Source organism: Delphinus delphis, chromosome 10 (assembly GCF_949987515.2).
Source record: "Delphinus delphis chromosome 10, mDelDel1.2, whole genome shotgun sequence".
Taxonomy (NCBI): domain Eukaryota; kingdom Metazoa; phylum Chordata; class Mammalia; order Artiodactyla; family Delphinidae; genus Delphinus; species Delphinus delphis.
In genome coordinates, this window is record NC_082692.2 from 22,994,841 (window position 1) to 23,018,168 (window position 23,328).

At 44.7% G+C, this 23,328-nt stretch overlaps 2 pseudogenes; one reads left to right on the forward strand and one right to left on the reverse strand.

The window, feature by feature from the left end:
- The window catches only part of LOC132432943 (MHC class I polypeptide-related sequence B-like), a 159,508-nt pseudogene that overhangs the window by 16,898 nt on the left and 119,282 nt on the right, over positions 1-23,328 (reverse strand).
- LOC132431864 (cysteine-rich protein 1 pseudogene) lies at positions 6,996-8,004 on the forward strand (annotated as a pseudogene).

Genomic DNA, 23,328 nt, shown 5'->3' on the forward strand with positions numbered 1-23,328 from the left:
GAGGCTAAGACTCCGAGCTGCCAATGCAGGGGGCCCAGGTTCGATCCCTGGTCAGGGAACTAGATCCCGCATGCCACAATGAAGATCTGGTGCAGCCAATAAATAAATTAATTAATTAATTAAAAAAAAGCAAACCCATGAGGCACCCAACATGTGATCCCTTTGTACAGACACAGAGAGAGAGACTCAGAGAGAGGAGACACAGAAGTGGAGACCGAGAGAGGTTAAGGAGTGTATATCTCAAGACCACCTTCAATCAGGATCTGGAGACACTGGAGAAAAAATGAAGAACAACAGTTAGGACCTGGGTGATGTGCGACAGGCACAGTGGTGAGGGAGATGGACAGAAATGACAAAGATAAATGTAAATCACTACTGAGCTAAGTGCTGTGAGGAAGAAGTTCATGATATCATGAAAGTAGATAACCAAGAGACCTGACAGCTCCCCTACCACTGTTAGCAATAATATTTGAAAGATGTAAAAGATATATGGTATATTAAACAAAAACAGAATTCTATACAATTATATAAAATCATAGAACCAAAAAGTGCTCTTTGAAATTAAAAATAATGTCATAGAAGTGTATAATTCAGTAGATGAATTGAAAAATTACAGTCATACTCACAGTAAGTAATAGGAATAGAAAAGTAATAGCAAGGAGGAGAGAAGACCTATAAGAATATACCGCTATCAATCAAGAGATTCCAGCGAGTAAGCAATACAAGTTTCAAAAATAAGGGAGAGTAGGAAATAATAAAAAATTATTTTCAAGGAAACCTCTCGGAGTTTACAGACAAAAATTTACATCTGGAATGGCCTAAGCAAACTCTTACTGCAGTAGATGAAAACAAACCGACACTAAGAAACATCACAGTGAAATTGCAGAAAGGATGGAAAAGAAGAGAGACCTTGAAAACTTCAAGAGGCAAAAAACATGGGCCTGGAGGCTAGAAGACAGTGAAGCAATGCCTTCCGAATTCTAAGGAAAAAAATCAGTATTTCCAACACAGAGTTCTATATTGAGTCAAGATGAGAGTAAGTCCTAGGATAGCCTAAGACATTTCAGAGTTACAATGTTTTCCTTTCCATGTTCCCTTCTTCAGGATACTGTTAGACAAAGTGCGGGGGAAATGATGGAGAAAACCAACAGCAGGGAAACATGGGATCCAGGCAACAGGGAAGCCTTGTAAAATTATACAGTAGGAGAGAGAGGCAGAGCGCTGCCCAGAATGAGGAGAAGGAGATCCGGGACGTCAGCCCTGCCCCAGGTGTGCAGGGAACCAGTCTCCGTGTGGCAGCACGGAGGGCTGTGGGAGAGTCTGTGCAAAGAGGTGAAGTTGGTGGAATATCCGATGTGCTTGAATGTACTCAGAAAGGCTTAGATTCTGCACAGAGTTTTAGAATGATTTTAAATGAGTACAATATGGGGCTTCCCTGGTGGTGAAGTGGTTAAGAATCCGCCTGCCAGTTCAGGGGACAAGGGTTTGAGCCCTGGTCCGGGAAGATCCCACGTGCTGTGGAGCAACTAAGCCCGTGAGCCACAACTACTGAGCCCGCCTGCTGCAACCACTGAAGCCCGCGCACCTAGAGCCCATGCTCCGCAACAAGAGAAGCCACTGCAATGAGAAGCCCGCGCACCGCAACGAAGAGTAGCCCCGCTCGCTGCAATTAGAGAAAGCCCGCATGCAGCAATGAAGACCCAAAGCAGGCAAATAAACTAAAAAAAAAAAAAAAAAAAAGAGTACAACCAAAGTAAGATATTATTTATTCCAGCGAAATCTTAAATATCAATTCAAGAAAAGTAATCATAGTCTGTTAAATGCTCACTGTGACTATCGTTTCCGTCATCATCATAAGGCTAATACTGCACAGCGAGCTAATCAAACTTACAAAACTGATAGATGTATAATTATAAGTTATAACTCTTTTGGGGTGTGTGAAAGAAAAACCAATTAACTAAAGATGATACATAAAACTGAAAGCAAAGGAGTATTAAAGGTATGCATTTTAGAGACATAGAAGAAACAATTAGAGAATCAGCTTAAGAACTAAAAGAGCATCTCTCTGAGATTCAAGAGATGGGGGACATGGAAGATTGGGGACATTGGTCTAGATATCAAGTCTTTTAGAAGTATTTTACTTTTTAAAACTATGTGCACATATCCATTAGCTAAAAATAAAAAGACAACCTAGTAGATGAGACAATGGCCTTTGGCCTTAGGAATTGTTCTGTTAAGAAGAGTCATAGAAATGGAGCAGCAGTTGGAAGGAAGCTGTACACAGAGTGGTGGATGTTTATGGGAGAATTTTGTTTTGATTTATTTATTTTTGTTTGATTAATTTTAATGGGAGGAATTGCAGCATGTTTGTAGGCAGGGATGAAGGAGCAGTAGAGAGTGGGAAACTGATGACACAGGGGAGGATGGAGTCGGATCCTGTACCCATGCTGAGGGGCAGCCTTAGACAGGAGGGGACCATCCATCATCACTGGTGGGAAGGTGAGATACAGGTGCAGATGTGGGAATAGTGGAGGAGGAGGATGTAATTCTCACCCGAGTGCTTTTTTTTTCTGAGTGAGGGGTCTGAGGGGAAAGGAGGAAATGAGAAATCGCCCTCTCAGGGGTGTGAGAGTGAGCTGACTGGGAAATGGCATCTGCAGAGTGCAGGGTGGGGGCCACTGAGGTTGGGCTGTTCAGCTTAGAGAAATTTCCAGCTCTTGGGCAACAACAGGAGGATGTATAAGAAATGAAAGAAAAATGCAACAAAATATCTGCAAACGTGAGGATTACATTCTTTTTACTTTGTCATTTATCACTTTCGACACTTTATTACTTACTTTACAGTGAACATACATTATATCCTATATTATACGTTACACATATACATCATAATAAGAATTCAAAAGCTTTGTTTAAATTTTTAAAAGGAAGGCAAGTGGGCAGAAAAAGTGAAGAGCTGTGGGCACAGAGCTGGACGTGCTGGGCTCCGTGCCTGAGCTCTGGGCAGTGAACTCACACAGCCTTTTCTCCTTTTCAGGACCGTGTTTTCTTTGGAGACCAAGCAGGATTTTTCCCTTCTTTTTTCAGTGTGGTCACTTATTAGGACCTTGTCACCTCTTTGATGCTTCTAAGATAGTTTTTATATTTTACATGGCATTTTCAGCTATTTTCAGTGAGCAGAATTCTCCCTACAATCCAGCCCATCTTCTCCAGTAATGGAATTTCTGTGGCAGAATAGCTCAGTTAAAAGACTTTGGGTGCCAAAGTAGAGAATGTGTGTCCTAATGCACGATCTTAAGAGGATCTGTCAGGTGTTTTACAAGTGCAAGGGATTTTAATGTAATTTTTGAAAGCATATTTACCTACACAGAAGGGGACTGAAAAGGTACTCAAGGGTATACAAAATAAATAATTCATGTTCTCCCTCTCGTCCCCCATTTGCCCAAGTCCTCTACTTGGAAACCACTGCGGTTGGCAATTTCTCATTTTCCTTCTCCCCAAATATATCTCTGCATTTATGAATACTCTTATGTCAGTGAAAGAGCTCAGGCCACAGACTGGGAGAAATTATTTGCAAATTCACATATCTGATGGAGGACTTGTTTTAGAATATACATAGAAAGCTTAAACTCAATAATATGAAAACAATTTAAAAATGAAGGAAAGTCTGAACACACACCTCTTCAAGAAGATCTATCCATGGAACTGCATATGAAAAGATGCTCAACATCATATATTATTAGGAAATGTAAATTTTAAAAAATGATGTATCATCACACCTATTAGAATAGCTAGAATCCAAGAACTGGTGATACCAAGTGCTGTCCAGGATGTGGAGCGACAGAAACCCTCACTCACTGGGGCAGGAATACGAAGCAGCACAGCCCCTAGAAATGATGGTCAGCAGTTCCTTATAAAGCTGCACATAGACCCTCCATCCAGTCTACTGAGCGCTCTAGTCCTCATGCAACTCATCTGAAAACTTATATATGCACAAACCCCGGCACACCAAAGTTTATAGCAGAGCGCCCCTCAAGTGTGGGCTGCACGTAGTGACTTCCTTCTAAAGGCTACAGTACGGAAAGTTGGGATGTAAAAATAAAAGTTCACATGGAAAAACCTGGGAAATGTACCTTAGCTGGGTGATAAGGTGAACTTATTACTGATTATCAAGGGGAGAGTACACACCCTTGTTGTGTGGAGAATGTCACTTCATCTCTGTGGTCTTCTTCCCCAAAATACTTTGCCCCAGTCAACCAACTGGAATAGAGGGACATTCTACAGTATCCCTGAGGAATACTCAAGAACATCAAGGTCATCAAACACAAGGGACCTCTGAGAGACTGTCACAGCCACAGGAGCCTGAAGGAGACATGATTGGGACTTAACACAATGTGTCTTTGATAGGATCGTAGATCAGGAAAAGGAAAAATGAATGAAGTCCAAATAAATTCTTGAGTTTAGTAATAATGTATCAACATTGTTTCATTAGCTGTGACAAATGTATGATGGTGATATAAGATATTACCACAGGGAGACTGAGCGTGGGAGTTACAGGAACTCTCTACTAACTCTGCTACTGTTTTTGTGAATCTCAAACTACACTAAAATGAAAAAAAAAAAAAAAAAGAATATCTGCCAGAAACGAACAGGGAGTGAAATAAGAATCGACTTTGAGTTTTCCAGAGTGTTTTCATCAATGAGCTGGAGAGATGGGTTGTGGAGAGGAAAGATGGAAACCTCAGACACAAGGCAGGGCTCCAGGGCTCTCCTCCCCTCTAATCCCCGCCGCATCCCCGAGCCCGACCCCAGAGCTGCTCAGGCAGCATCTTCATCCCCCCATTGCTAACCAGCCTCCAGGGCAGCCATCTCTGTCAGACTCAGACCACAGCCCCTCCTCTCCCTTCCCTGTGCTGAATAGGAGAGGGCGGAGTGGTGGCGCCCCCGGGGGTGTGGCCACAGTTGCTGATGACAGGAGACCTGAGCTCCCCTTTGACCCCCTTACAAAAGACCTGCCCAGGGTTTCCTTGGGCTCCTAGCAGTGGGTGAGTGCTGCGCACAGAAGTTGGAGTTCATCCAGTGTCAAGTTCAAAGTCTGAACTGTTACTCAGAATACATGCTGACACGGACCTTTTTCTCCCCATCAAACCACCAAGGACTAAGGCCTCAGGGAGGATTAGATTTCAAGGCCATTAACAGCTGGTTCCCAAGTCCAGGGCGGACTCCACAAACAGACTGGGTGTCCTCAGTCTCCACGGGTGGGACCTTGAACCCCAAGTCCTTGTCACTTCTTGCAGCTGCTGACAGGGTTATAGACTCTTCCTCTAGGGAATCAACTCTGGAACCTCCATCCCTAGAATGGGGTAGAAGGGGGGAGGGGGAGGGGGAGGAGATCCCCTAAGATATCTGCCTATGAAGATGGGGAGGCTCCTGGAGAAGTGAGGAGAGGAAGGAAACAGTGACATTAGGGGATGGAGGCCAACAGGAGCGGAGGGGGAGGAACGAGAAAGGAGAGGGGCAGGGCGGCTCACTCAGTGGACACGTATGCGGGGAGGGTGGGGTCTGTGTGGGGAGAGGCTCAGGGGCTTCTGGCCTGGGCGCTGGTAGAGGCTCTGTTTTTCACCTGGATGATAAGTACACAGGTGTCAGCTCTCTATTTTGCTGGTAAACTATGCTTATGTTTTCGGTGTTTTCCTGTCCTTACAAGTATGGTATAACTCAAATACACCTGGAAGAAAGAGAAAAGAGAAAAGGAGAGAGGGGAGGTGGTTAAAGGAATTCCTCTCTTCCAGAGAAATAGCCTCACCCCCAGTCCTCACTCCACCCCACACACACATGGTGCTGGGGGCAGCAGGGAGACTCAAGGAAGGGAGAGTGCATCCCAGCTCACAGCCCGGGGCTACCTGGACATCGTCTCCCTGTGAGCTAAGACAGCGGTGACCACCGTGCCAAAAAGACTGGCTAAAGACCTTTGGAAAAAGACCTGCCCAGCTGGTGGAGGTGGAGAGCAGAGGACAGGAGAGCAGAGGACAGGACATGGAGTGGAGCCTGGAGACCACAGTGGGACAAGGAGATCAGCCATGAGTCTGGGCCCGGGGGTCCCCCTAACATTTCCCTGAGACACGAAAACGACCTCCCCCATCCCCAGACCTACAGGACCCAGGCGTCCCAACACCGTACCCAAGGACACCAAGCATGGCCCCTCCTGTCCAGGCATGAAATCCGCCACCGTTTGAAGCCTCAAGGGTCCTCTCCGCTCCTCCCCAGTCCCGAGAGCCCGGGACACCCCAGTGTCCTGTCTCTTCTTCCCCTCCGTGGACCTAATAATAGACAGGGACCTGCTGTCTGGATCCCTCCAGCCACTTCCCAACCTGAACTTAAAGGCCCTGTGGTCCTGGACTCAGATCTAATTTCTGGCGCTGATGTTGACCCAGGACTTCGGGGTCAGGGGTCAGGGGAGGCTCCCCAGGGCCCCACAGGCTGCAGCTGAGCCAGGCTTCCAGCTGAACAGAATCGGCAGATTCTGGACATAAAACTGCGACCTGGAGGAGACACATCAGCCACACGGAGGAGTGAAAAGCTGCCTTTGTCTCTCCCCCCTTCCATCCACAACCAGGAAACATCCACGACACACCACAGGTGACTCTGCCCAACACACCAGGACTCCGGAGAATGCCACCCAGTGTGCATGGAAAGGTGGGTGGACTGGGACACAGAGACGAGGCTGAACCGAGGGAAGAGCAGAGGCGGAGCCTGCGATCCTGTTCTCCACCTGCGGCCACCGAGCTGGAAGCCCCAGAACACCCAGTAGCAGCCGCAACAGGACACAGGAATCCAGCCTTCCAGCCTCAGCAGTGCCCAGGGCCCCAGGTAACTAGGCAGCAGCAGAAGTGGGTCCTGGGGCCCCAGCCACCAGCCCCTGAGACGCCCATGACTTTGGCCCCTCCAGCCACCCACTGGCAGCAGCAGAGCCGGAGAACCTTACAGCTCGGGACATGGCAGAGGTGCCTGCACCACCCCAGCTACCCACACCCCCCTCTTCCCTCGTGGTTCAGAGGATCCCGGACACGAGGGAAGAGCCCACTATCCCAGGTCACCAGGCAGCGATGCCAGTGGCACAGGCAGCAACAAGGCAGCAAAATCCCTGGAGGCACAAGAAGCAATAAGAGGGCACGGGACCACACCCCTGATGGGGGTGGAAAGCGCCAACTCTCCCAAGCAGGTAACGCAGGTAGGGGAACCCCAAACCTGTGCTCTAGCGCCACCTCCTGGAAGAGAAGCGAAAAGCCTCTGCTCTCTAATTTGTTGAATGGTTAGAATGAAGCAGAAAAGTGCTCCGCACTTCATCAGTGCTGGCAGAGGAACAGCACAGCAAGCACACGAAGAACCACAGTAACACTGCATCACGAAAAGTAAAGGACAGTTCTCCAGAAACCAAACTTAAGGTCATGGAATACTGTGACATAACTGATAGAGATTTCAAAACAGCTCATGAGGAAACGCCACAAGCTACAAGAAAATTCAGAAAGGCGGTATAACGAGCTCAGGAATACTATGAATGAACAGAAGGAATACTTTACCAAAGACATTGAAACTCTAAGCAAAACTATATAATTTCTGTGTACTTATGTGGCGCACTTTCTTTAAATTGATACCTAAATATTTTATCCTGATGCTATTATAAATTGCATTTAAACGTATTCATTTTCCCAGTCCCGCGCTCCGGTGTGCTCCCGCCCAGCCACCCGCCCCGGACCCGGCGCCACCGTGCCCAAGTGCCCCAAGTGTGACAAGGAGGTGTACTTGGCTGAGAGGGTGACCTCCTGGGGAAGGACTGGCATGGCCTTGCCTGAAGTGTGAGAAATGTAGAAAGACGCTGACCTCGGGGGGAGGGGACACACTGAGCATGAAGGCAAGCCCTACTGCAACCAACCCTGCTACTGGGCCATGTTCGGACCCAGAGGCTTTGGGCGCGGTGGAGCGGAGAGTCACACTTTCAAGTAAATCCAGGTTTTGGAGACCCCATCCCCGGCTGCCCCCGGGGCCGCGGCCCTCCAGGCCGATGGCGGGCCTTCTCCACAGGCACCTGGGGCTGTCCTGTAGACCCCCATGCCCTCAATAAACCCGTACACTTGGAAGAAAACACATTTATTCATTTTCCTAATTTTATATTTCTGGCACAGAACTCTTAAAATCCTTCGAATTTCCTAAGTGATGAGAGCCACAGAGGTGTGTTTTGTTATGTTAAAGGTTGGCTTTTGGACTGAACCTAAGGATGGGGGCTGGTTACCAGGAGAAGCAACCATGTTAATAGGCAGTTGGAACTTCCGGTACCACCGCATCCCCCACGTCCTGGGAGCCGAGAGGGGCTGGCGGTTTCACCTACTGCAATGGTCCATGATGTAATCAATCGTGCCTGTTTAATGAAGCCTCCATAACACCGCAAAATGATGAGGTTCAGAGAGCCTCCACGCTGGTGAATACACGGGGAGAGTGTCCCAATCGGAGAGGACACGGAAGCTCCACGCCCTTCCCACACACTTGCCCTTTGTGTCTCCTCCGTCTGGCTGTTCCAGAGTTACACCCAGTAGTCTAGTAAGGAAAGTGTTCCTGTGAGTTCCGTGAGCCGCTCTAGCAAATTAATCAAACCCGAGTGGGGGATCATTAGAACATCCAATCTGTAGCCAGTCGGTCAGAAACACAGGTGACAACCTGGACTCGAGACTGGCATCTTAAGGAGGGGGCGGGCGTGCAGGACTGAGCACTAACCTGTGGGGTCTGACGGTGCCCGCGGTAGAGTCAGAGTTGAGTGAATGGGGTCGCAGGGGAAATCCAAACATGGGAATATTGTAATCTGATGATCGCAATATTAATGGTAAGGAAAGAAGGACGGGAGGGTGGGAGAAAAAGCCTGGGTCTTGCCTGCGATCATCTGTCTCCTGCTACACAGAATGGCCAGCCTGGGAGAGATGGGAGAGCTCCAGAAAAGAGAAGGAAACAATAGTTTTACCCACTGTAATCTTACACCTTCCCCCAAGGAGCTGAAATAGACACTGTTTGATTTCACCCCTCCCTTCCTAGAGTTTTAGACAAAGTTTCAACTAAGTAATTGGTGTCGACCTGTGCAGGTGTACCGCGTCTTATTGCATTTTGAAGATACTGCATTTTTTACTAATTGAAGGTTTGTGCCAACCCTGCAGTGAGCAAGTCACCAGCGCCACTTTTCCAACAGCATTTGCTCACTTCATGTCTCTGTGTGTTGGGCTGCACCCCGCAGGCCTACAAGGCCTGTGCCTGCCCAGCTTCAAGACAGAAGAAAGGCTCGAAGTCAGCAACAGAGGCATCAGTGGTGTAATGGATGGGGAAGCTTACACGTCTGAAGCAAGATCCTGGAGCGACACCCCACCGTGTGCGGGGGCCAGGGGGTATATTACCAGTTATAGGGGAATTGACATCAGGTGGGCTTATCAGTTACCAGGGAAACCAGTAGAGGGCACACCCCTCACATCCTCCCTGATAAGAACAATCACTAGCTAGGGCTAGGGGCAAGTATGTAGCGGGTCAGTCATGTGTAGGTGAAGGAGGCCTTGGTCGGACAGGGGATGTACAAGAGATCAAGAGAACAGCCATCCTGAGTGGCCTGACCATACACTGTATCAGAGTTTGGTAATTCTCACAATATTTCAAACTTTTCATTATTATTATATTTATTATGCTGGTCTGTGATCAGTGATCTTTGATGTTATTATTGTAATTGTTTGAGGGCACCAGGAACCACTCCCATAGAAGACAACAAACTTATGGATAAATCTGTGTGTGTTCTGACTGCTCCACCGACCAGACGTTCCCTCATCTCTCTCCCTCTCCTCAGGCCCCCCGATTCCCTGAGACACAACAACATGGAAATTAAGCCAATTAAAAACCGTGCAATGGCTTCTAAATGATCAAGTGAAAGGAGAGTAGCATATGTTTCACTTTAAATCAAAAGCTAGGAATGATTAAGCTTACTGAGGAAGGCATGTCAAAAGCCTAGATAGGCTGAACGCTAGGCCTCTTGCACCAAACAGTTAGGCAAGTTGTGAAAGCAAAGGAGCAGTTCTTGAAGAAAATAAATAGTGCTACTCCAGTGAGCACACGAATGGTGAGAATGCAAAACAGCCTTATTGCTGATATGGAGAAAGTTTTAGTGTTCTGAATAGAAGATCAACCACCCACAACATTCTCTTCAGCCAAATTCCAAACCACAGCAAGGCCCTAACTCTCTTCAATTCTATGAAGGCTGAGAAGGTGAGGAGCTGCAGAAGAAAAGTTTAAAGCTAGCAGAGGTTGGTTCATGAGGTTTAAGGAAAGAAGCCACCTCTGTAACATGGAAATGCGAGGTGAAGCAGCACGTGCTGACGTAGAAGCTGCAGCAAGTTATCCAGAAGGTCTAGCTAAGACCATTATTAAGGCAGCTACACTAAATAACAAATTTTCTGTATAGATGAAACAGCCTTCTATTGGAAGAAGGTGCCATCTAGGACTTCCATAGCTAGAGAGGAGAAGTCAATACCTGGCTTCAAAACTTCAAAGGCCAGGCTGACTCTCTTGTTAGGGGCTAATGCAGCTGGTGACTTAAACTTGAAGCCAGTGCGTATTTTCCATTCCTCAAATCCCAGGCCCTTTAACGTTTATGCTAAATCTACTCTGCCTGTGATCTGTAAATAGAACAACAAAGCCTAGATGAGAGTACATCTGTTTACAACATGGTGGACTAAATGTTTTCAGCCCACTATTGAAACTTACTGCTCAGAAAAAGATTCCTTTCAAAATATTACTGCTCATTGATGATGCACTTGGTCACCCAAGAGCTCTGATGGAGATACACAATGAGACTTTCCCTTCTCTCCTGCTTTCGCTGGTTGCTCATGGACCAATGACATGGTCTTAGGTATGTTGGGTCATGCTGATAAGGGCAACATCCCAGGGACAGCAGAAAACAAAGGTCAAGGAGACCTGGATGCTTGGACAGCCTCGTGGTGCAGAGCCACCCTAGCAGCCCTGGAACTGCCTGCCTCACTGTCATGGGAGCCACACACTAGCTTCCATCCTGTGAGACCACTGTTATTTGGGTTTCTGCTGCACATACTGAATTAATACATATCGAGAGAATAGGACTTCCCAGGAGTGTGTGGCCATGGTGGTCTGTTCTGGAGATGAGCAGAGATATATTTCGTGTCACCTCTGTGGGCTCTTGGGACATTACTGTGAGTTAGAGAAAGGGAGAACTGGGCCAGAGGGGGCAGCACAGGGAGATTGGAGATTGTTACCCTCCTCATCTTTCTAGCCATGGGGTCTGGCCTAGGGAAGTGTTTGGGTCACCAGGTGTTAGATTTGGCAGTCCTTGTTTCTTCACTTCCTGTCCTCCTTGCAGACCAGACCTCCTGCTCATCCTACCTAGGACCAGAATCACTGCTGGTCCCCTCCTCATCACCCTGTCTGATGACAGGGATTGTGGAGGTGGAAATATACAGGATTAACCCCTCAGGTAGAAAAGGAGTGCAGGGTCATTCCGCCTCAGATTCCGTGAGGACTGTGTGCTTCCCCCAACTGGTTTGAACAGCTGACTTTTGGATAGTTGACCTCCGGTCCCTCATATCCTGTGCCCTGATGATCATAAAATTCTATCACTTCACTGTATTCTCTTTATTACAAATGAGTCACTAGGTCCAGCTTATACTCCAAAGGTGGGAATTACACAAGTGCATGAACACCAGGAGATGGGAATCACATCTTAGAAGTGTGTGCACCACAAGGGGGACTCTGGTAACCACCTGAAAGTGTGGCATCTCACAGGGCTGTGGCCAGGAGTGCAGAGATCAGAGCTGAGGTCCAAGGGATTTTGTATTCATCCCACAGGAATACAGGACAAAATTATGATGCCAGAAAGGTAGCCCAGTCTTCTAGGTAATTTGGGGAATGGAAGAGGCAAAAGGCTAGGTAGAAATATAAAGGAGAGGAAATAAAAGGACACCCAGCAGTTCTAATAGTTAATGTTCTCACTTATTTTCTTATGGTTCTGAGAATTTGCAAAAGTCATTTTGTTTAATAGTTACATGGTTTAATAATCAGCATGACCTTAAATAACTCAGGAAATATAATGAACCGAGGGATGAGGAAATCACATGACTCAGGCCTGACAAGTCAGGTTACCACGTTGTACCACATCCACCTAGCAACAGGGACTGGTCCAAGGGTAGTCTTTCCTCTCCAGTACTTTGTGTATGGTCAGTGTGAGAAAGATGTTTATCTTTCTGCTAAAGTTGTGAAAGTGGGTAATGTGAGGGGCTTAGAGATCATATTGTCTGTCTTCCCCAGGAACAGTGAAAGAGAAGAGAAATTGAGGTCTGATGACAAGTTTGAGTCTCCGGGTCCAATCATGTATCTAACTGGCCTCACCCCCGGCCTTCCCCGGTAAATCAACATGTTAAACCTCTTTTGCCAAAGCTAGATTCATTCCAGTTTTGTTAACTTGCAACTGAAAGAGTCCTCTCACAAGAAGGCAGACTTTTCTGTGATGCTGGGTATTTAGGTAACACTCGTTCACATATTATTAAGACTTTATTTTTGTAGAGTAGTTTTAAGTGCACAGCAAGATTGAGGGGGATATACAGAGATTTCCCATATACTCCCTGCCCCCATACATGCATAGCATGCCCCATTATCAATGTCCGCTGCAGAGTGGTGCGTTTGTTACCACTGATGGACCTACATTGACACATCATCGTCACCCACAGTCCATAGTTTATATTATGATTCACTCTTGGAACTCTACATTCTGTGGGTTTGGACAAATGTATAGGAACATGTGTCCATTATTATAGTGTCAGACAGAGTGTTTCACTACCCTAAAAATCCTCTATTTTCTGCCTACTTATTCCTCCCCTCACTCCCCAACCCCTGGCAACACATCTTTTTACTGTCTCCAGAGTTTTGCCTTTTCCAGAATGTCATATGCTTGGAATCATACAGTATATAGACTTTTCAGATTGGCTTCTTTCACATGGTAGTATGCATTTAAGGTTCCTCCAAGTTTTTACAAGTCTTGCTAGTTCGTTTCTTTTTGACACTGCATAATATCCCATTGTCTGGATGTACCACAGTTTATTTATCCCTTCACCTACTGATGGATGTCTGAGTTGCTTCCAAGTTTTGACAATTATGAATAAAAGTTCTATAAATATTCATATGCAGATTTTTGTGTAGACATGTTTTTAACTCTTTTAGGTAAATATCGAGGAACACAACCGCTGGATTGTCTGGTAAGAGTACATTTATTTAGTTTTGTAAAAAACTGCCAAACCGTCTTCCAAAGTAGCTGTACCATTTTGCCTTCCCACCAGCAATGAATGAGAGTTCTTGTTATTCCACATCCTCTCCAGCATTTGGTCTTCTTAGTGTTCTGGATTTTGGCCATTCCAATGCGTGCATAGTAGTATCTCATTTTTTTAATATGCATTTCCATAATGACATAAAATGGGAACATCTTTTCATATGCTTATGTGCCATGTGTATATCTTCTTTGGTAAGGTGTCTATTAAGGTCTTTGGTACTTTTTTTGTTTTTTGGCTGCATTTGGGTCTTCGTAGCTGCGCGCAAGCTTTTCTCTAGTTGTGGCTAGCGGGGGCTACTCTTCGTTGCAGTGCGTGGGCTCCTCATTGCGGTGGCTTCTTTTGTTGTGGAGCACGGGCTCTAGGCGCATGGGCTTCAGTAGTTGTAGCACGGGGCCTCAGTAGTTGTGGCTCACAGGCTCTAGAGTGCAGGCTCAGTAGATGTGGCGCACGGGCTTAGTTGCTCCGCGGCATGTGGAATCTTCCCAGCCCAGGGATTGAACCCGTGTTCTCTTCATTGGCAGGCGGATTCTTAACCACTGCACCACCAGGGAAGTCCCTTTGGCCCATTTTTAAATGAGACTGTTTTCTTATTGTTGAAGTGTAAGTGTTCTTTGCCTATTTTGAATAAGAGTTCTTTATCAGATGCGTCTTTTGCAAATTTTTCTCCCATTCTGTGTCTTGTCTTCTCATTCTCTTGACATTGCCTTTCTGTGAGCAGATATTTTTCATTTCAATGAAGTCCAGCTTATCACTTGTTTCTTTTATGGATTGTGCCTTTGGTGTTTTATCTAAAAAGTCACTGCCATACTCAAGGTAATCTACGTTTCCTCCTATGTTACTTCTAGGTGTTTTACACTTTTGCATTTTACCTTTATGTCTGTGGTCCATTTTGATTTAAATTTTGTGAAGGGTGTAAGGTCTACATCTAGATTCTGGTTTTTTTTTTTTTTTCGCATGTGCACGTCCAGTTGTCCCAGCCCCATTTTTCGTTTTAACATCTTTATTGGAGTATAATTGCTTTACAGTGGTGTGTTAGTTTCTGCAGTATAACAAAGTGAATCAGCTATATGTATACATATATCCCCATATCTCCTCCCTCGAGCTTACCTCTGGGCTTTCTGTCTTGTTCCGTTGATCTGTGTTTCTGTGTTTTTGCCAGTACCGTATTGTCTTGATTACTGTAGCTTTGTAGTATAGTCTGAAGTCAGGGGGTCTGATTCCTCCAGCTCTGTTTTTTCCCCTCAAGTCTGCTTTGGCTATTTGGGTCTTTTGTGTCTCCATACAAATTTTAAGATGTTTTGTTCTAGTTCTGTAAAAAATGCCACTGGTAATTTGATAGGGATTGCATTGAATCTGTAGATTGCTTTGAGTAGTATAGTCATTTTCACAATATTGATTCTTCCAATTCAAGAACATGGTATTTCTCTCCATCTGTTGCTATCATCTTTAATTTCTTTCATCAGTGTCTTATAGTTTTCTGCATACAGGTCTTTTGTCTCCCTAGGTAGGTATATTCCTAGGTATTTTATTCTTTTTGTTGCAATGGTAAATGGGAGTGTTTCCTTAATTTCTCTTTCAGATTTTTCATCAGTATTGTATAGGAATGCAAGAGATTTCTGTGTATTAATTTTGTATCCTGTAACTTTACCAAATTCATTGATTAGCTCTAGTAGTTTTCTGGTGGCATCTTTAGGATTCTCTATGTATAGTAAGTATCCTGTCATCAGCAAACAGTGACAGATTTACTTCTTCTTTTCCAATTTGTATTCCTTTTATTTCTTTTTCTTCTCTCATTGCCGGGGCTAGGACTTCCAAAACTATGTTGAATAATAGCGGTGAGAGTGGACATCCTTGTCTTGTTCCTGATCTTAGAGGAAATGCTTTCAGTTTTTCACCATTGAGAATGATGTTTCCTGTGGGTTTGTTGTATATGGTCTTTATTATGTTGAGGTAGGTTCCCTCTATGCCCACTTTCTGGAGAGTTTTTATCATAAATGGGTGTTGTGTTGAATTTTGTCAAAAGCTTATTCTGCATCTATTGAGATGATCGTATGGTTCTTATTCTTCAATTTGTTGATATGGTGTGTCACATTGATTGATTTCATGTATTGAAGAATCCTTGCATCCCTGGGATAAATCCCACTTGATCATGGTGTATGATCCTTTTAATGTGTTGTTGGATTCTGTTTGCTAGTATTTTGTTGAGGATTTTTACATCTATATTCATCAGTGATATTGGTCTGTAATATTTTTTTTTGTAGTATCTTTGTCTAGTTTTGCTATTAGGGTGATGGTGGCCTCACAGAATGAGTGTGGAAGTGCATCTTCCTCCACAATTTTTTGGAAGAGTTTGAGAAGGATGAGTGTTAGCTCTTCTCTAAATTTTTGATAGAATTCACCTGGGAAGCCATCTGGTCCTGGGCTTTTGTTTGTTGGAAGATTTTTAATCACAGTTTCAATTTCCTTACTTGTGATTGGTCTGTTCATATTTTCTATTTCTTCCTAGTTCAGTCTTGCAAGGTTATAACTTTCTAAGAATTTGTCCATTTCTTCCAGGTTGTCCATTTTATTGGCATAGAGTTGATGTAGTACTCTCCTAGGATGCTTTGTATTTCTGCAGTGTCTGTTGTAACGTCCCCTTTTTCATTTCTAATTTTATTGGTGTGAGTCCTCTCCCTCTTTTTCTTGATGAGTCTGGCTAATGGTTTATCAATTTTGTTTATCTTCTCAAAGAACCAGCTTTTAGTTTTATTGATCTTTGCTATTCTTTTATTTTTTTCTATTTCATTTATTTCTGCTCTGATCTTTATGATTCTTTCCTTCTGCTAACTTTGGGTTTTGTTTGTTCTTCGTTCTCTCATTCCTTTAGGTGTAAGTTTAGATTATTTATTTGAGATTTTTATTGTTTCTTGAGTTTGGCTTGTATAGCTATAAACTTCCCTCTTAGAACTGCTTTTGCTGCATCCCATAGGTTTTGGATTGTCATGTTTTCGTTGTCATTTTTCTCTAGGTATTTTTTGATGTCCTCTTTGATTTCTTCAGTGATCTCTTGGTTATTTAGCGATGTAGTGTTTAGCCTCCATGTGTTTGTGTCTCTTACATTTTTTCCCCTGTAATTCATTTCTAATCTCATAGCGTTGTGGTCAGAAAAGATGCTTGATATGCTTTCAATTTTCTTAAATTTACTGAGGCTTGATTTGTGACCCAAGATGTGATCTATCCTGGAGAATGTTCCATGAGCACTTGAGAAGAAAGTGTAATCTGCAGTTTTTGCATGGAATGTCCTATAAATATCAATTAAATCTAACTGGTCTACTGTGTAATTTAAAGCTTTTGTTTCCTTATTTATTTTCATTTTGGATGATATGTCCATTGGTGTAAATGAGGTGTTAAAGTCCCCCACTATTATTGTGTTACTGTTGACTTCCTCTCTTACAGCTGTTAGCAGTTGCCTTATTTATTGAGGTGCTCTTATGTTGGGTGCATATATATTTATAATTGTTATATCTTCTTCTTGGATTGGTCCCTTGATCATGATGTAGTGTCCTTCCTTGTCTCTTGTAACATTCTTTATTTTAAAGTCGATTTTATCTGATATGAATATTGTTACTCCAGCTTTCTTTTGATTTCCATTTGCATGGAATATCTTTTTTCCATCCCCTCGCTTTCAGTCTGTATGTGTCCCTAGGTCTGAAGTGGGTCTCTTGTAGACAGCATATATGTGTTCTTGTTTTTGTATCCATTCAGCAAGCCTGTGTCTTTTGGTTGGAGCATTTAATCCATTCACGATTAAGGCAATTATTGATTTGTATGTTCCTATGGCGATTTTCTTTATTTTTGGGGTTTGTTTTTGTTGGTGCTTTTCTTCTCTTGTGTTTCCCACTTAGAGAAGTTCCTTTAGCATTTGTTGTAGAGCTGGTTTGGTGGTGCTGAATTCTCTTAGGTTTTGCTTGTCTGTAAAGCTTTTGATTTCTCCATTGAATCTGAATGAGATCCTTGCCGGGTAGTGTAATCTTGGTTGTAGGCTCTTCCCTTTCATCACTTTACGTATATCATGCCACTCCCTTCTGACTTGCAGAGTTTCTGCTGAGAAATCAGCTCTTAACCTTATAGGAGTTACCTTGTATGTTATTTGTCATTTTTTCCTTGCTGCTTTCAATAATTTTTCTTTGTCTTTAATTTTTGCCCATTTGATTACTATGTGTCTTGGCATGTTTCTCCTTGTGTTTCTCCTACAGAAGACTCACAGCACTTCCTGGACTTCGGTGGCTATTTCGTTTCCCATGTTAGGGAAGTTTTTGACTATAATCTCTTCAAATATTTTCTCGGGGCCTTTCTCTCTCTCTTCTCCTTCTGGGACCCCTATAATGCGAATGTTGTTGCGTTTAATATTGTCCCAGAGGTCTCTTAGGCTGTCTTCATTTCTTTTCATTCTTTTTTCTTTACTCTGTTTTGCAGCAGTGAATTCCACCATTCTGTCTTCCAGGTCACTTATCCGTTCTTCTGTCTCAGTTATTCTGCTATTGATTCCTTCTAGTGTAGTTTTCATTTCAGTTATTGTATTTTTCATCTCTGTTTGTTGTTCTTTAATTCTTCTATGTCTTTGTTAAACATTTCTTGCATCTTCTCGATCTTTGCCTCCATTCTTTTTCCAAGGTCCTGGATCATCTTCACTATCATTATTCTGAATTCTTTTTCTGGAAGGTTGCCTATCTCCACTTCATTTAGTTGTTTTTCTGGGGTTTTATCTTGTTCCTTCATCTGGTACATAGCCCTCTGCCTTTTCATCTTGTCTATCTTTCTGTGAATGTGGTTTTTGTTCCACAGGCTTCAGGATTGTAGTTCTTCTTGTTTCTGCTGTCTGCCCTCTAGTGGATGGGTCTGTCTAAGAGGCTTGTGCAGGTTTTCTGATGGGAGGGAGTGGTGGTGGGTAGAGCTGGGTGTTGCTCTGGTGGGCAGAGCTCAGTAAATCTTTAGTCCCCTTGACTGCTGATGGGTGGGGCTGGGTTCTCTCCCTGTTGGTTGTTTGGCCTGAGGCAACCCAACACTGGAGCCTACCTGGGCTCTTTGGTAGGGCTAATGGCAGACTCTGGGAGGGCTCATGGCAAGGAATACTTGCCAGAACTTCTGCTGCCAGTGTTCTTGTCCCCACAGTGAGCCACAGCCATCCCCCGCCTCTGCAGGAGACCCTCCAACACTAGCAGGTAGGTCGGGTCACCCCCTCTTATGGGGTCATTGCTCCTTCCCCCAGGTCCTGATGCACGCATCACTTTGTGTGTGCCCTGCAGGAGTGGAGTCTCTGTTCCCCCAGTCCTGTCAAAGTCCTGCAATCAAATCCTGCTAGCCTTCAAAGTCTGTTTCTCTAGGAATTCCTCCTCCCGTTGCCAGAACCCCAGGTTGGGAAGCCTGATGTGGGGCTCAGAACCTTCACTCCAGTGAGTGGACTTCTGTGGTATAAGTGTTCTCCAGTCTGTGAGTCACCCACCCAGCGGTTATGGGATTTGATTTTGCTGTGATTGTGCCCCTCCTACCATCTTATTGTGGCTTCTCCTTTGTCTTTGGATGTGGGATATCTGTTTTGGTGAGTTCCAGTGTCTTCCTGTTAGTGATTGTCCAGCAGCTAGTTGTGATTCTGGTATTCTCAAAGAGGGAGTGAGAGCACGTCCTTCTACTCCTCCATCTTGGTTCAGGCTCTGTATGACTTCTAATCTTCCAAATTTGTTAAGTGGGGACTTCCGTGGTGGAGCAGTGGTTAAGAATCCGCCTGCCAATGCAGGGGACACGGGTTTGATCCGTGGTCTGGAAAGATCCCATATGCCGAGAAGCATGTAAGCCCGTGCGCCACAACTACTGAGCCTGCGCTCTAGAGCACGTGAGCCACAACTATTGAAGCTCGTATGCCTGGAGCCCGTGCTCTGCAACAAGAGAAGCCACCACAATGAGAAGCCCGTGCACCACAATGAAGTGTACCCTCCACTTGCTGCAACTAGAGAAAGCCCATGCACAGCAAGGAAGACCCAACACAGCCAGAAATAAAATAAATAAATTTATTAAAAAAAATTTGCTAACGTGTGTTTTATGGCCCAGAATGTGGTGTATCTTTGTGAATGTTTAATGTGAGCTTGAGAAGACTGTGTATTCTGCTGTTGTTGGCTGAAGTAGTCTATAGATATTGATTATATCCAGTTGATTGATAGTGTTTTGAGTTCAATTATGTCCTTGCTGATTTTCTGCCTGCTTGCTCTGTCCATTTCTGAGAGAGGGATGTTGAAGTCTCCAACTAAAACAGTGGATTCATCTATTTCTCTTATCAATTCTATCAGTTTTTGCCTCACATCGTTTGACCCTCTGTTGTTAGGTGCATTCACAGTAAAGATTGTTATGACTTTTTGGAGAATTGACTCTTTTATCAGTATGTGACGCCTTTCTTGCTATTTCTGATAACCTTCCATGTGTTGAAGTCTGCTGTGTCTGAAATTAATATAGCTACTCTTGCTTTCATTAGACTAGTGTTAGCATGGTATATTTTTCTCTATCCAGAACCTCTGTGCCATGAGTTGGGTTCTCCCCATCATGCTGCCAGATCAGTGTTACTCCACAAGGTAGAAGCCCAGAGCCCAGCATCTTAGGGTGACCTCACGGTCAGAGATAGAGTGGTGGGTTGCATGTGTCTTTGGGAGAATCTGAGAGAATGAATCAGAAAATTCAGACATCTTACAACTCTCATGGGACACTCCAGCAGCACTCATGTGACCATCCTGGGAACAGACAGGACAGTTGAGTTAGGGGGAGAAAGACACCAGCCTGGACGTGGGGTCTGGGATAATCTCCTGTTCCTTGGATAGCTGTAAGTTCAGGTTGAGACAACTCAGAGTAAGAGGCTCCAGGTTTCTGGGTTGGAGAACACCACTTCTGGTCCTGACCTGTGTGGGGGCCGAGTAACTCAGAAAAGCTGGAGGCAGACCTCCAGACAGATTGAGGGTGAGGCAGAGAGCAAGGCCTGAGAGAGAGAAAGTCGCCCAGAGTATAGTGCCCATTGCTGCCGCCGGGGTCAAAGGGAACTGCTAATCAGTTACTTCGGGGATTGTCTTCCCCTCCATACCTGGAGAGACTGGATGCCTTAGTTGTCCTGAGAGAAGGGCGGGACCCCAGAGTCACTCTCTTGGCACAGAATCTGGAATCCCCAGAGGACTCTTCCTGTGGTTCTACTATCAGACATAATTTCTTTTCTTGGCTTCTTTTTTCTGACTTTTTTTCTATTTATCTGTCTAATACGTATCTGATTAACATTAATCTTACACTTAAGAAACATTCTAAGGAGGAAAAGTTTCAACATTGTCTTGCTAAATTCTGACCCTGTTCTTTAGTAATTACTCACATTTCATCTCATAATTACTTCTAACCAAAAGCACTGCAACATCCTCTATCTACATCCTTAACCTATAAAATCTGTTCCCTTCAGTCCTGTAAGTGAAACATGGACTGCACTGTCATTGAATATAATAGTTAAAACCTTTGGCCACTCACCATATAGAAAAAATCTGTTTGCACGTTGCTTTGTCCCTTCTATAGTGAGGATCAGAACATACAACGTCAGCACTTGACTTGTACTTGCTTTTATTGATAGATACAGCTATAGGGTATAGGAATCTTCTGTTGTTTGGTCATATTTTTTTGACAAAACATTCTTATACAACTGAGCTATCAGAGCAAGTATACCCACATCTCCAGCAATTTAAATAAGGGATGTTCTTCTTAGGCAACTAGCATCTGCTCCCATGTCTTGAGAATGCTAAACGACATGAGCCTTGATGAGACCACCTCTCGTTACAGAAGCCGAAAGCACGCTTTCCTAACCTTTAATGTTGCTGGGGTACAGGCAGGCATCCTATTCTCTGGCAATCTTGTGCACTTATGCGATATTTTTCTTTAGGAGTTACTTACATGAAGAACTACGGTCTGTTCTATCCACTAATTTCCTGAGACCATTCCCTCCTCAACTCTTCATTCTCATCTCTATGTCCAGGAGAACTATACCCATCAGCTGGGTCTATGAATCCACCAAGATAGCTGCTGCCAAACCCAGCTCTGGCTCCACCCCTGTGTGTGTTCATTACTTCTTCCTCCTCTGCTCCCCACCAGATCACACCCGCTCTCCACTAGCTTGTCCTCATGTGTGGTATGTTCTGTTTAGGTGCTGCCAACCCCAACCATCCTCTCAACCCCTGCGACCCCCCCCAACTGCTCCTCCCTCTCACTGCAGTGCCCACACTGACTCCCAGCTCTCTTGGGGCAGAATTTGCAAGCACACATACCCCTCCCTCTTTACACTCTACAAGCCCCAGTAACATTTAATAAATTTCCTTTTTCTAAAATTAGCCAAGTTTGTTTTCTTCTGCTTATACTTAAGACTACTAATTTAATATTAAGCTAAGTATCTATTTCTACCACCTCAAAACACAGCTGACATAAGACTGAACTTCAGGTCCAAGTGACCTCCAAAAACTCATATACACCTGAACCTCACATGGCTTCCACTCCCCCCTTATTAATGCAAAAATTATCAGAGCATAGCAGAAAGAAATAAACCAATTCCCACTCCAGATATCTCAAGTCTCATAATGTATCAATGATAAGCAGGTATGAGTTGCAAAACATTTACTGTTTCCTCAGCTGCTTAGAAGGATGGCAGGAGAAATTATGTGACAGAAAAGGTGCTCTAGAAATGGATATGGATGTTGTAATCAATTCCTATTCGTGGCACGGGCTGCAGTCCTATGATATAGTCACTCCTTCTCATACCTTTGTCTCAGTGGCAGGTGAAGAACCAAATCAAAGGCAACTGAAGAGAAAAATTAATAATTAACACGCATTTTAATAAGTACTTTAAAGACATTTCAACCATTCCCTTGTAGAGAAAGCAGATCAAGCGTTACTACTCCCATTTTAGAGACAAAGCAGTGAGGACAAGAGAGTCCTGACTACCGTAAGGCTCCAGTCATCTAAGCGCATTCAGAAACCCAGCAGGACCACCCAGCTGAGGCAGCGAGTTGGGAATGATGTAAAGGAGCAGAGGATCAATGCAAACACCCAGGGCTGTGCCCAGGAGGTCTCCTCTCAGGGTCTCAGCGTAAGTCTGGATCTCATGCAGTCAAGCCACAGGAAAGGGGAAATTCTCCCAGTGAAGGAAGATGAGAATTCATAGGGAAACTCTTGAGTTCTGGCATTGGTAAAGGTTACCTTCCCACCATCAAAATCCAGAGCAGCTCCAGTCAGCCTTGGACAGTAGAACAGGATCTGGCAAGGCTCAGGGCCGGTGCACATATAGACCCCAGCTGAAGACAGCTGCAGAGTCCAGAACCCCTCCTCGGGGGTGAAGCTGAGAAACCCTCTTCTCACCATTGACTCTCCTGCCGCCCTCAGCAGGCAGAATTCTGGCCACATTCCATTGTCCTGCGACCATTCCCCTCCGACTGCTCCTTCTCACCTCTATATCCAGGAGAGCTAGACCCATCAGGGATGCCTGGAAATCCACCAAGATAGCTACTGCCAAACACACCTCTGCTTCCATCCCCGTATTTCACTGCTTCTTCTTCCTCCCCTGCTCCCCACCTGATCCTGTCCACTGTCACTTCCTGATACACTTTGCCCCGCGTGAAGCCCTTACTGCCCAGCACACCAGGCTCCGGATCAAATTGCTGACCATGCTGCTTTGTGTTCATCCACAAGCCAGTGAATATCATGCTCTTCCCATTTGGAAACACTGAGAGGAAGCCATTGGCTGTCTGGGAATTCAGGATGATCCTCACTGTGGGGACAAGGAGACAAAGGTGTGGCATCACAAAAGACAGCAAATGAGGTTTATCCCATAGGTTCTGGGGCCTTTATGACAATGGGGGTGGACTCCTCAGGGGAGCAGGCCAGAAACTGCTTGTGACCTTGTGCTCATACTATT